Below are 14,964 nucleotides of genomic sequence, written 5' to 3' on the forward strand. Positions count from 1 at the left end.
TTATTTCCTTGTTTCTAGCAACCCTGCCTCCTGAGATCGAACTGACTATTTATGAAACACGGCGAAAAGTTTCCTGACAATCTGCCAAAAGTAATTTGAGTTTAAATCTTCCATTTTTTTTCACCAGCTTGCCTTTCTTTAAAGTGCAATTTTTGAAAACTAAAAAAAGGGGAAAATAAACTTGTTTATTGTATTTTCTGCTTGACATGACCTGGATTCTCAGATAATGTTGTTCTCAGAATACTTTTACTTAAAAATAAACCCAATGTTATTATTATAAAGAGCAGAAAAGAATTTCTGTTGAACGTACGAAACCATTTCTTCTTGTTACTGGAAAAGATTTTTCAGCTAGCATTGAACAAACTGTAACATTTCAGATTTCCGAGTGAAAACAATATTTTATTTACAAAGTATTTTCTCGTGAACTGTCAATGTCTCTAGGAGATACGTAGGAAGTAAGTTTCGTTTCTCACCACGAAATGTGAAAATACCATAAACTTCTTTTTATATATATATATATATATATATATATATATATATATATATATATATATATATATATATATATATATATATATATATATATATATATATGGATTCAATAAATTATGCATTACTAACTGAAATGCCAGTTCTTTTCATGGGGAGAATAGGTTTCGAGAAACGACCAAGTCAATACGGTAATCATTTTTGGAATAAATTTTTGAATTCCTGCTAATTCAGTCAGAATAGGCCCTTTAACCAAAGCGACATGATAAGAATTCAGATCTAGTCACGTACGAAGGCATTTTTTTTCAATTTTCAGTTTAACACAATCATTTTTTTTTTTAAATCAAAAGATCCAATATATTTTAATCAAAAAAAATTCTTTTAGACCTTATATCTGGAGAATTACATATAGTGTAGCCAAACCCAAATTATCACTTAACTCAGTATGATGTGCTTATTCCATAGAAAATACGAAAACTCAATTTAGAGACCGTTCAAAACTTTTCTGGGCCCTGATGCAAAAACTAATTATTGGCCAAGATAACAATCTTTTGATCCATTTTTTTATCGTTCCTAAAATTCATGTTTTGTTGGTACGCGAAACCAATAGATATGTGGAAAATAGTGAGTATGTTGCACAAAACGTTTACTCTAATATAAGTTTCAGCTTTTGACGAATACGAATATTTTGTTCTTGCAATTTAATTTGATGTGATTTCACTTTTGAGTTTAGCGTCCCGTTCAGCAGCGAGGCTATATGAGACGTGGACCTACAGTTTTAACGTGAGATCCGAATCACATTAGCTCCCGCTGGGAATCGAACAAGGGTCTCCCACGAGAAAGGCGCGTACGCTAACCGTTTAACCACGAATGAGCTATTATTATTATTATTATTATTATTATTATTATTATTATTATTATTATTATTATTATTATTATTATTATTATTATTATTATTATTATTATTATATGTTCAGTCCAGTCTTGAAAATTATGTAATTTCATATGCTGTAATATGAAAATATTCCTGTTCTTTGAGACCCCTATAGAATCTTTGAGAAATGAAGAGTACGCGTCTGAGTTTTAATGAGTTTTAATGCATGTTCTGCGTTCTGATGCTATAATGAAACCTACTATTAATATGAACTAGAAGCACGAGCGGGATTTGCATCCAGTGCCGTTGATAGATCCACATACTATCATCGTAACCCAACCCCAAGAGAGTTGGGTTACAGAACCACAGCTCTTGGTTTTTTTTTCTTTTTTTAGTTTAAAGTCCCGGGATTATGCACCAGGCTAAGGGAGATTGTCATAATGGTGATAACGAGATGTGTGATAATGATGGAATAAAGAAAGTAGAAAGAAACGAGGAGAAAACTCACACACATAGTGTTTGTTCACCACAAAGCTGGGATCCTTGGGTCCACTTGGTGGAAGCTGGGATCGAACAAGGGACTGCACGCATTACAGGTCAGAGCTCTACCACTGAATTTTTGCGGTCCCCTTGAGAAACAGCCTATCTAGATTGGCATAAATCCATCTCCTTCTGTTCGTACCTGAACATGTGTTGATATGGTTAGTAGTTTCGTGTTAATGTTATTTGTTAGAATAACCGTCCTGGTTTCCTTTCAATAGAAAAAGTGCACTCCATTACTTAGCTCAAATTAGGTGGTTACACCAGAATCAGAGAGAGATTCAAAGAAATGCCTTTCTAATGGCTCTACAAGATCATTCTAAGAGAAAGAGAAAAAAACGAAATACAACTTTTGTATGTAGCGCAGTTCCACGGAATATCTGTTTGAGTTCTTCAGATGAGAGAGATTTTATAGTGTGTGGGATCATCGAAGCGGTACATGGAGATGAAAGACGAGTGTTTTAGGAAGACTGTTTGGTTGCCCCGGGAACATATCCATCCTGTTTGTGACAGTGACAGAGCGGAAGGATGCCACAATAGCTGAAGAGCAACAACCATGAGAATTGAGGGCAGCCGGTGGAAGAGATGGAGGTTACGCGTTCACTTCTAAGAATCACAAACAATGCTGGCTGTTTCATGAAGTAAGGGCGAACTTTCGGTGAAAGGCTCAAATGTTTTTTTCTTCTTCTTCTTCTTTTAACTCGTTGTGATGAAAAGGTAACGGTGTTTTTTATTTTATTTATCTATGTGAAATCATTTTATGTCGTCGAACAGTTTGCAATTCCATTGAACTCTGTTAGCTTGCATTCAGAGCATTCACCATTGAACAAGAGACCAAATGAAATTCGTCTTATGAAACCAAGTTTAGATTTTTCTGAGTATCGAAGGACATTTTGCTAATTATAATTAATGTTGTAATCCGAGTCTAGGAAAGATACCGTACAGATTTCCTTTAGTGAAGCCAACCGAATTACTTGTTTCAAAACTTTTAATAATAACTTGTATATGCTGTAGCAAGGTTTATTACTGCCACTAAACCATTAAGTATGTGTTTACTTTAGGGGAGGAGGGGATTACGTAAAGGTTTATTAAAAGATAGGTAAAGAGAGAAAAATACCGCTAGATGCTTTAAAAACCCTTATTCTATTAAAATGATCGCAATAAGTCGTGAAGCCTATCGATTTCATCACCTAATAGAACACGAGGGTGTGTTCTGCTCGTCAACCCCCACCCATGAAATTTTGCCAGTGCTGCCTCGTGCTATACGGAGAATATCTCCTGAGAGTGCAGTGTTGTCACATTGCTGCTAACTTTCGTTTTGTTATTATTTTTGTTGTTGTTTTATATTGTTGGTGGTATTATTGTTACCGTTTAATTCGAATAAAAGTTATAGTTGTTTAAGTGCTTTTTTGTCACTAGTTAACCATGTCTTGTAAGTTTGGCAACATTGTTGCTGATTTAACGATTATTTTTTAAAATTTTCATTAAAATAAGTTTTCCCTTGAACTTATACAGATCCAGCAAAAGTAGTAGTAGTAGTAGGAACGGGTTAGAATGCAACTTAGCATTCATTTGTTTCCGTGCGATGTTGCCAAACGTAATGCCTTCTGCCTAGGACTGAGTGTTTTTCGAAAATATGCGTCCTGAAGGCTGCTAAACGAATTGTACCAAAATCTTCCGATGTATCACACGTGACACAAAACAGTTCTATGATTGGTGTAAAGCCCAGGCTTCAGGAGTCGTTGCAATCACTGTAGCAACTTTCCATTTTCATAATGTATGCTCGCACGATAAGATTTGTTTTTAATGCACTGTGGAATATAGAAGCCGAAGAGAGCGGAGGTACGGATACGAGTACAAGGCTTAGAAACAAATAAAGGAGAGGGTTATTAAAGTATCTGGAGTAGGGTGTAATGATAAAGTCGTTAAGTAATAGATCAAAAAAGGGTCAATAACGTCGGGGAACTTCTACCTAGGTAAAATAGGCTGATACATAGGAACCCAACTTTGGAGGCATACCCAGTTTAGAGACGAAATAGTTCACATTGAGGACATAGAAAATAATGCAATCGGTACGCAGATATTTTCTTTATCTGTTATTCTTGTGTTTTAGCACATATAAACAGAAGATGACAGAACTGTTGCCTGTATAACTCTTGTCAGACGATTCACAGGTTTACAATAATATTATTGTGACTGATTACAGAAAACGTAGAACATTATTTGTTACTTGGCATAAGTGCCAAATCTACTTTGCAAAGCTTTGCTTATATTAAACAATAAATACCAATGAAAATTCTCCCAGGTAATAACGCTTTATTTTTAATATGCTCAGAAGGCGATGTCTTGGTGCTGAATTAACACACAAGTAACACACTAAAGTGGTAGTCATTTTGTGTTGTTTCAACACCTCATTTTTTACAGTGTAGACTATAGTGAGGTTATCCGTTCCTTTGCAGAGAATGAAATTCGTCCGTAGCAAAATAATATTTAATTATAAACGTAAAAAAATTACAATGTGGAAAAGCAAAGTACACCTATTTCATTTCTGCCAAGTTAGTCTGGCAGCCAGTCCATAAGATTTGCAGAGTACCTTGCATTTTGGGGTGACCAAGGTTTTTTGATGTTTTCTTATAGATTTTGATGTGCTGAATCCAAAACTGCCGGGTGCAACTCTGGCACCCTTGAGCATTTCCCACAAAACTCACTAATGATTTCTCCTCCCACTTTTTTATTAAAAAATCGTTGATTTCGGGGAAATTATCTGTAACTTCTACAGTAGTTAACGTAGAATAAAAATTCAAACCTTGTTATGCTTCTAATGAAACAGTCTTTCCAACTATGTTAATCACTTGGGCTGTCACGAACAGGAAAGGGAAATAAAATGGGAAATTCTGGAAAATTCCCTCCCAAAGCATCTTTCAGCTCTTAATATTTAAGAGCCGTATCTCGAATCTCCATCCGGAAAGAAAATATTTTTATGTTTTCATGAACTTTCGACACTAGTAAACAATATTAGGTAGGGTACCGCCCTGGCACCCTTGAACATTTCCCATAAAACTCACAATTTCCCATCATTTGTATTTTACCAAAAAAATATTGACTTCTGGGAAATTATCTGTAATTTCTACCGTAATTAACGTATAATAACGGTTCAGACCTTGTTATGCTTCTATCAAAACAGTCTTTCCAACAATGTTAACCACTTGGGGCTGCAATGAACAGGAAACGGAAATAAAATGGGAAATTTCGGAAAATTCCCTCCCAAAGCATCCTTCACCTCTTAAAGTACAAAAGGGATGGGGTGTATCTCCTTCCGAAAGAAATATTTTTACATTTTCATGAACTTTCTACATTTGAAAATAACCGTACACACGTGAACTGTAACCGTGCGATACACACTTGAATAATAAAATTTAAAAGGAATTTACATTTATAGAATTGATAAGTAGCACAATAATTGATACAATTATCTTCCTCATATAATTTGGGCAGTAAGATATATTTAGTACTTGTATTAGCTTTTCTTTTTTTCTTTTTTTTTTAAGTTCAGTTTACGATTCCTGGCTAAAAGTTCATGGATTTTAATGTTTAAATTTCCTTTTATCTTTTCTTCGTTATTAATTCTAACGTTCCTCCATGTATTAATTTAACCCTTTTATATATCTACAGGTAGCAGCCATCACATAGACATAACAGTTTTTAGCGAACATGTGGGTGAGTTTACAACTAGGGATGCGCACGAGTCGAGTCGAGACAGCCTCTAATCTTGTCTCGTGCGCATCCATATTTACAACTGACTAGTGCCAAGTGAATAAACTGTTACTGTTTTATATGTGTTAATACGTTTCAAAGTAGTGTTTCATAGTGCACTTTTTAAAAACATGGCGGAAAAAAAGAAGTGCATTTTCACCTGTCAGAAAACACAAGAGGGGCTTATAACTGGAGGACCAGCTCGACTTCGATCAATTATGTTGGCAAGTAGTCTTAAACGTGACGGACGGTTTATTTCTCTTGAGGAAACTGTGCCAGTATACTTTCGTAAGGACTGCGTATCAACATATACTTCGCAGTGACATATCAAGAGAACCAAAGAGCAGTCAACTTCAACCTCTAGGGATGCGAATGAGACGAGTCGAGACAAAATTTTCCTGACAAAATTCGAGTCGAGACACGACTCTTCCAATAGAGAAATATACATTTTTCGAGTCGAGACATCAGTTTTACAGCACATTTTCGAGTCGAGACAGCCACAAATCTTGTCTCGTGCGCACCCCTATCAACCTCCTCTGAACCACAAGTGAAACGAATCAGTAGATCAGACGCAAAACCTTTCAATTTTCATACTGCGTGTCTATTCTGTGGAGAGGTCTGTTCCGATCCTGATCCTAAAAATCCAAGTCGATGGCGCAGATATCACCTTTTTAGAACGGTCGCTCGTCCAGTGCAACCGACTATTCAAGAAGCTATACTCAAAATATGTGATGTTAGAAATGACGAATTATCCGAAGCTGTTCGAGTGCTTGTAAATGAAGCTGTTGAAGATCTACATGCGGCAGACACTCGTTAACACAAAGACTGTTACAATCAATTCTTGCACAGTAAGTCAGCTAAAATTTGTTCCCTGAAACGCAGCATAAATAAAGGAAATGACGGAGATGGAATCAACGCTGTCACGACACGACAGCTTTAAAAGAGGACACCTGTCGTATTTGGAACTACATCGAAGGTTACCATCTTTATCAACAGAACGGTGGAACTAGAACTGGTCGTCTTGCAATTATAAGAGATGTTCAGGAAAGAATAAGTAAAGAGCTTCTAGTATTGTCCTCTCCTGGCGTATCCAGCATTCTTGCCTTTAAAAATCAAGCTGCTCTTGCCATGAATATTATCGAAGATGATGACGATGATGGAGAAACAATAAAACAACTAAGTACAAAGATAATGAATGAAGTGAAGAAGCCTGATGATAGATTGAAAAGTTACGAAACTACCCTCTCTGAAGACAATATTAAAAATAATGTTAGTGAAACTTTACTTTCCCTATTAGAGATGCTTGAAATTACTGAGCTACCTGCAATACTCATTGGAAATATCGTAACTGCAGCATTGACAAAGCAGTCAACTACTCTCCAGATTTCTCTTGCTATGCTTCTGAACAGCAAACGTCTCATTGACGAATTCTATAAGTTTGGAATCACTTGTAGTTACAGTGAGACCCTAAGATTTAAAGCGTCACGTGTAGCAGAAGCCAGCAAAGCACCAACTTTGCAAGGACTTAATCCCTCAACAGACGGATTTGTGAAAGCTGTTGGTGACAAAATGGCCCACGTCAAACTCACAGTATGGCTTTGGTGATAACTCAAGTGGAGAAGTCATGGAGTTGCAACAGTAACAAAATTTGTCGCATTACAAAGGAAGAAATGAAGGAACGTGTGACTAGTGGAGTGCCTGCACACCGGTACACAGGGCCAAAGAGCCACCAATGACCCAACATTTCTCAGTAAAAAAGTGCCAACTCTAGCATTACTTGCATCTCAAGTTTATTCAGTGTACATAGCACAGAGAATAGATTTCGAGATTTTAAAGTCGATCATTAGGAGTTCTGAAGTCACTCCTGAATATGGTGGCTATAATACAAGAAAATCAACAGCCATTAAACGAGTGTTAAAAGGAGTTAGCTTTGAAAAAATTGGGGTCTCAGGGAGAGACAACCAGTGATATAGAACAAGAAGCAACTGACTTTATAGCTGCGTGCTATGGTGTAGCAAGTGTGAAGTCTATGATAGAAGTACGTATTAACGTTTGGAAGAAAAAAACTGCATCTGCTCACACAAGAGCCTCACTACTTTGCTCTTTTCCACTCACGTCGGAAGCTTTTAAACTAAATGTAAAGCGCACACTTCTACAAATGCTAATTTGGCTGAGCAGGGGTGCCCATCCCCCCCAAAGCTGATGGCGCACTCCCCCCCAAAACTAATAATCTCTTCCCTCCACAAAACTCAAGTCCTCTAAAAACAATTGCCCAGTGTAGCAGTAGTTTTTATAATACTAGTAATTGTTATTCTTGTTGTTGTTTTTATTTACTGTAGTAGTATTATAGAATGCTTGTAGTAGTAGTAGGGGCAGTAGTAATTATAAAAATGGCATTACTTTTATTAGTAGTCTTGGTAGTGTACAATACTAAATATGTTCTATAAGGATATTGAAGGGTATAAAAACTTCTACACACTGTGTATGGCACAGGTATTCTTTTTTTACAATTAGTATTATTATTTTTTTTCTTTACAAAATATTGATATAATTCCCTTGTACATGAAAAGTAAGACGCAAGTTACAAGTTATTGAGTTTGACACCAAAAGAAAATGTTATCCTCGAAATCAGCCTACAAAAAGAAGTGATATCCAACAAAAAACATTCCTGTAAAAGAGCCAAGTACGAGTGGCCTTAAAAAGAATTGAAATCACAAAAATAGGCGCCAAGTTCTGGTGGACAACAGTTACAAATACTCACTGGCTCACTTCAAATTTAAATTTGAAACTTGGCTGTTGTATGTATGGTTACCACTAGCTCACAATTATGTCAAACTACTTTATAATTTTCAACAGACAACATAGGCAAGTTTCAAATCTAAAATTTGAAAGTGATTCCTTGAGTGTTTGTAACTGTTGTTCACCAGAACTTGGCTCCATCCTTTCATATAGCAACTTGCGCGGTACTTCATTCATAAAGTTTCTAAGCAGGGGGTAGGGGGATTCATTCTCGAGATTAAAAAAAAAATCGCATCGTGTTCCAATGTTATTCTGACGACAGCAAAATTACTTATTCGACAATAGAGTAAAATTCTTCCCCAATTTTTTTATTCCCCCCAATTTTTTCTCGATGGCACAACTTGCGCCATTCATCCCTCCTGTGGGCGGCCCTTCTCTCTTAAAACGAACCAACCTTTCCTTTCATACGGCTACTTGCGCGGTACTTCATTCATCGAGTATCGAAGCAAGGGGGTACGGGGGTTCACCCCGGAAAATTTTTGAAAATTAGCTTCTCAAAATCGTGTTTTAATGCTATTCCGATAGTAAAATTGCTAGTTCGAAAGTAGAGTAAAATCCCCCCCAAAATTGTTCTCAATGGCGCAGCTTGCGCCATACATCCCCCCTGTGGGCGGCCCTGTGGCTGAGTACAGACAGGGCAGACGGCAGACCCACCAAATGTTGATCCAACTTGTTATGGATGCACACGTGATGAAACAATCAAATCGTTAAGGCCAGTTATGGTTCTTCCAAATGTTGAGCCAGCTCCTGCCGATGTACTTCATCTCATCAAATGTTCCTGTTCGTCAAAAAACCTTGTTCGACAAGAAGATGTAGTTGTGTAGGTAAACTACCTAGTACAATATTCTGTAAATGCTTTGATGGTAGATGCTACAACAAACTAAACAGGTATTAACATAACGACGCTGACGAGAGTGAAGAAAGTGGTGAGGCATAATATTACAAATAAACATGACATACTTAAGTCATTATGTAAGTTTATCTTGAATAACCATTTTTTACAGATAAGTGTGGCTTTTAGAATACCACTAGAACATTCATTTTCTAAGCATGCTAAACCTCTCGAATTAAAGGTGCTACATTTTAATCAAAATCATAAATATCGAAGAAAGTTATAAGAATATATATTTTTTTAACGTACGATTTATTAATACACTGATAATAGAAAATTTTGGAACAGTCTAAATACATTACATTCGTGCTTAATAAAAATGTCTCGAAATTGCAAATGTTACCCTAAGGGCTGATATCGTTGGAAAGATTGTTCGGACAGAAACAGAAAAGGATGAAGCATTATTCTTTGTTAATTTGTACAGAAGTTCAAGGTACATTTCCAGCAATGAACTATTTTTAATATAGATGATGGGAAATCATGAGTTTAATGGGAAATGGTCAAGGTGGCAACCTTTCTAATATTGTTTACTAGTGTAGAAAGTTCATGAAAATATAAAAAAAATATTTCTTTCGGAAGGAGATACACCCCATCCCTTTTGTACTTTAAGAGGTAAAGGATGCTTTGGGAGGGAATTTTCCGAAATTTCCCATTTTATTTCCGTTTCCTGTTCATTGCAACCCCAAGTGGTTAACATTGTTGGAAAGACTGTTTTGATAGAAGCATAACAAGGTCTGAACCGTTATTATACGTTAATTACGGTAAAAATTACAGATAATTTCCCAGAAGTCAATAATTTTTTGGTAAAATACAAATGATGGGAAATTGTGAGTTTTATGGGAAATGTTCAAGGGTGCCAGGGCGGTACCCTACCTAATATTGTTTACTAGTGTCGAAAGTTCATGAAAACATAAAAATATTTTCTTTCCGGATGGAGATTCAAGATACGGCTCTTAGATATTAAGACCTGAAAGATGCTTTGGGAGGGAATTTTCCAGAATTTCCCATTTTATTTCCCTTTCCTGTTCGTGACAGCCCAAGTGATTAACATAGTTGGAAAGACTGTTTCATTAGAAGCATAACAAGGTTTGAATTTTTATTTACGTTAACTACTGTAGAAGTTACAGATAATTTCCCCGAAATCAACGATTTTTTAATAAAAAAGTGGGAGGAGAAATCATTAGTGAGCTTTGTGGGAAATGCTCAAGGGTGCCAGAGTTGCACCCAGCAGTTTTGGATTCAGCACATCAAAATCTATAAGAAAACATCAAAAAACCTTGGTCACCCCAAAATGCAATGTTCTCTTGCTCTGCCACCAGACTAAGTATGTTATTTGTCTATTTAACTTCTATTTCAAGTCTGCTTATCTTTATTCCAAACTTAAAGTAAGTTAAATAAATAAATAAAGTAAAGTTCATTTCTTGCTAAATTACGAAAATGGAGCCTATCGAATGCATGAAGACCTTGAATCTCTAACTGTGGGACTGGGGATTTCTGATAAGAGAGGATCAACGAAAGTAATACAGCTGGAACTTAAACTTTTTACATTCATTTGACTCTGCATAACACTCAATGTTACAAGAATCTCTGTAAGTCAAATGTTTAAAAATTACAATCTCGATAAGTCGAATTTTAAGGGTTTCATAATCATATTTAAAAACCTCGATAACTCGAAATTTCCTATCTGTCAATCTCTACAAGTCGAAGTATGCCTCTTTAAATCGAATTTCTCTTGATGGGACCTCGATAACTCGAAGTTTCCTACCTGTCAATCTCTACAATTCGAAGTATGCCTCTTTAAATCGAATTTCTCTTGATGGGATCTCGATGACTCGAAGCTATACGTAGTTGTCATTGTTGTTAATGTGTACTATAATTGGGTTTTACCCATGTCTGGACATGAAAGTCCCCCTCCACCTGTTTCTAGGTCAATAATTCTTCTTCTTCCTTCCGCAAATCAGCTCAGGCTTCTCTCTTGTGCGGTCATCTTATTTAATTTAAGGAACTTTTACAACTTTGAGTTACAGAGATTAAACGAATGAAACTTTCAGTTTATAGAGGTTATATAGCCGAACAAGGAACTTCGATATCTCGAATTTTTGTTGTGGCTACCGTGATAACTCGAACCTTGATTACTCGAAAAACTCGATAACTAGAATTTTTATCTATTCCCTTTAGCTTCAAGTTATCGCAGGGGGTGGGTCCTGGGGGTCCGGACCCTCCCCGAAATTTCTACTTTTGTGTAAATTTAGCCTAATTTTAGGGGTAATTTTTGGAATTTTAATATAAAACCCCCTCATATTGAGTTTGGACCCCTCCCGAAATAAATGCCTTCGTGCGCTACTGTGTGCACGGGACAATGTCTCGTAGCACACTTACGGTCGGTGCTTCCTGTGCTTGTGCATGAAGCGTTGAGCTGTCATCTGTTGGCGTGTTACAGAATGTCTCGAAACCTTTTGATATAACCTCGTAATATGTTAATTGATAGTTTGACTTCAAACCATAATTCTGTATCTGAATTAATATTAAAGGATTTAAATGCAGATATGATTAATATTTTGTGTTAGAAAGGGTATACCTGTATGTTTCATTTATCCATCTTTGATTTTGTGCTCTTGAAAAAAGCCAGTTTTATTAGACGGAAAGCCATAACAACATTATTCTTGCGCGAAAATACCATAAGAATGTTCTTCTTGTGGGAAAAGCCACGAAACAGGAAATTGTGGCGAGTGGGAATAGCCACGGAGTCTACCATATAATTACTATAAATGTCGAGGATGTTCCTTTTTCTTCTCTAGAAAATCGTCTCCAAATGCTCGAAATAGTTTTATTGTTTTTGCGACTTCCTACTTTCGTCAGACTTCAATTCCCGTTCATTTCACAGAAAAGAGTATAGATCTTTCCCATATAAATTAATAGGCTAATAAATAAAGATTGCAGCTGTACTGAACATCCTTATAAATATACGTCATAAACACTTGATTTTTTTTAAAATACATAATGTTTCTTCCCTCCAAGGTAGAAAATAGTTTATTTTACTAAACATTCGAATACAAGACGGGCCGCGGTTTAGTTTTTTTTTAAAATATATAATTGATAAGGTAATTGTAGGAACACAATGTACAGTGTTTATCAAAGTTTAAAGATCCACAAGTCGTTATACAATAGACTTCAATAATAAATCTTATTTAAATGTTGATATATTACACTCTTCGTATAGAGCTCTCGTGACACGGAAGAATTCTAGTAACTTATGCCTACAGACAAAATTAAGAAGAAAATCAGAACATAACTTTTGTTCAGGAATCTACAAAACGAGATAAGAAAATCTCTGATTTTTGTACGAGATAAGAAAATCTTTTCGAGAATCGAGACGAGACAGAACTTTTCGAGAATCCAGACGAAACGTAAATTCGACAAAAAAAAATTATGAGACGAAACGTGAAAACCTTATTCCTCGTCTGGTGGTCAACACTAGATGTGATCTGCACAAGTGTGGCGTAATTGCAATTTAATTTATCTTACCTGCGGGAGGGGGTGGCTGTTGGCTAACTCTGGGGGGAGGGGGGAAACCGTCCGGGAGTATGCCTAAAAGAAAACTGGAAGTGATCCAAAACCTTAAATGGTCTTGAAGATGACTGCTAAGTGAGACAGAAAGGAACGATAGAAAACTGTTCTGTAACTCAATATCCGGTACATACTTTTTCTGCGCTGTTTTTTCAATCTGTTCCTTATTTTATGAGGGTGATTCAAAAAGTAATGCCACCTTTATTTGTGTTTGACAGATAGCACCGATACAAGTATCAATGAAAAGCTTCCAATGTCAGCTACAAATGTTGACATCATTTTTCAACATAGTCCCCATTACAGGCAACACACTTGCGCCTAACGCGAAACAAGATTTTTCATGCCGTCGGCGAAGAATTGTGGTATCTATTTGCGACACCATTCTCAAACTGCTGCTTCCACCTCCATGTTACAACTGTAGTGTTGGCCCTTAAGGTGATCCTTAAGCTTAGAGAAGACCAAACGTCTCAGGGTGCAAGATCCGCGCTATAAGCAGGATGAGGCAAAATGTCAACAATACTGTGCTAGCAGATGGGATAACTTTGATTTTTTTGGGCGGAGGATAGGACGTTTGGCGGTACCCAACGACTGACACTTCGTTTTCGAGTCCTAATGGTGTATTCACGACTAGTTGCAATGAATGTTTCTGGGCGCACAACCTTCCACAGTCAGCAATTCAATGACACCCTGCTGTTCCAATCAGATGTCGCCACTGGATGCTATAGATTGCTCCATTCCCTACTCACCAGAGTAAATGGAACTTGAGCGAGCAATAAAGAACACTGAAATAGGTGATTAGTCAATGAAGGAGATTCAGTCTGTAAGAACCCTTCGCAATGTAAAGTAAATAATGAAAAAAAAATATACAGCTATGCCGATTATCGCAAACTACTGTGAAACAAAAACAAATTAAGTTGCGTTGACGCAAACCACTACGGAACGAGGCTCAATATGCCCATCATTCCCAGAGACCCCAAAATGCGCTGTCATTACTCCCATAACTTTCCTTTACTGTTCACTCACGTCCAAGAAACCGATTTCTCTGGAGGCAACTGGTCCTACTTGGCAGCCCGTTCGTACTCTGCAAGTGTGGGTGAAGCGAAGTCGAATGCGCTCATTGCTACATGATTCTTGCTGCAGAGAGGTTTCTGCTGTGTTGCGATGTCGAAGATTTCTTAAGAATGGGAAACAGACTGCGGACAAAGTAGCTTGTGGATGTTTCTAAATACATTCAATTCTCAGAAAATTGTATCATTGAAAGAAGATACTGAAGTATAAAATTATTAATATACAAAGTAAATTAGTTTATATTATAATAACTTTATTTGGTAATATTCTAGGGCTACCACCGGTAGGCCCGGTAGCCCACAAAATACGCCACTGTAGGAAGGTGAAACAGGTGATTATCTATTTGTTTAAACATCAATGCATTAATGATAAACAGTTCAGAATGTTTGTGGTACTATTGGCCAAGTAGTGGGTTTGGAGGCAATACTTTCTGACACGCCCTCGTAGCAATGAATTCGATTGGAACATTAACGTATGTATTGAACGATGTACTATTTGTCAACGCAATAACAACAATAATAATGCATAAACCATGACCAGAAATTCTCGTTTTAGTATTCTATGAAAAATCTATGGACCTACAGCTAATTGTGTAGACCTGGTAACCCTGGACCATTATCTATTATTAGCAATGTTCGAGTGGGAAAAAAACAGAGGTGGTATGTTTTATTACGATTTTGACTTGACATACCGGCTATCTCAATGTTGAAATACAATGATGGTATGTTGCCTAAAAGATTGCATTTCTATTTACATAATGACTCAAAACCACTGGGAGGAGCCGCGGTGGCTCAGTGGTAGAGCGTTCACCTCTGGTGTTTGGGGTCCCGGGTTCGATCCCAGCCTCCACCAAGTGAACTTTGTGGTGGACAAACACCGTGTGCGTGGGTTTTCTCGGGGTTCTCCCGTTTCCTCCCACTTTCTTTATTCCACCATTTCATTCATCACTCATCATCACCGTCTCCTGTAGCCTAACCGGCAT

Source organism: Thermobia domestica, chromosome 11 (assembly GCF_964235325.1).
Source record: "Thermobia domestica chromosome 11, izTheDome1.hap1.1, whole genome shotgun sequence".
NCBI lineage: Eukaryota > Metazoa > Arthropoda > Insecta > Zygentoma > Lepismatidae > Thermobia > Thermobia domestica.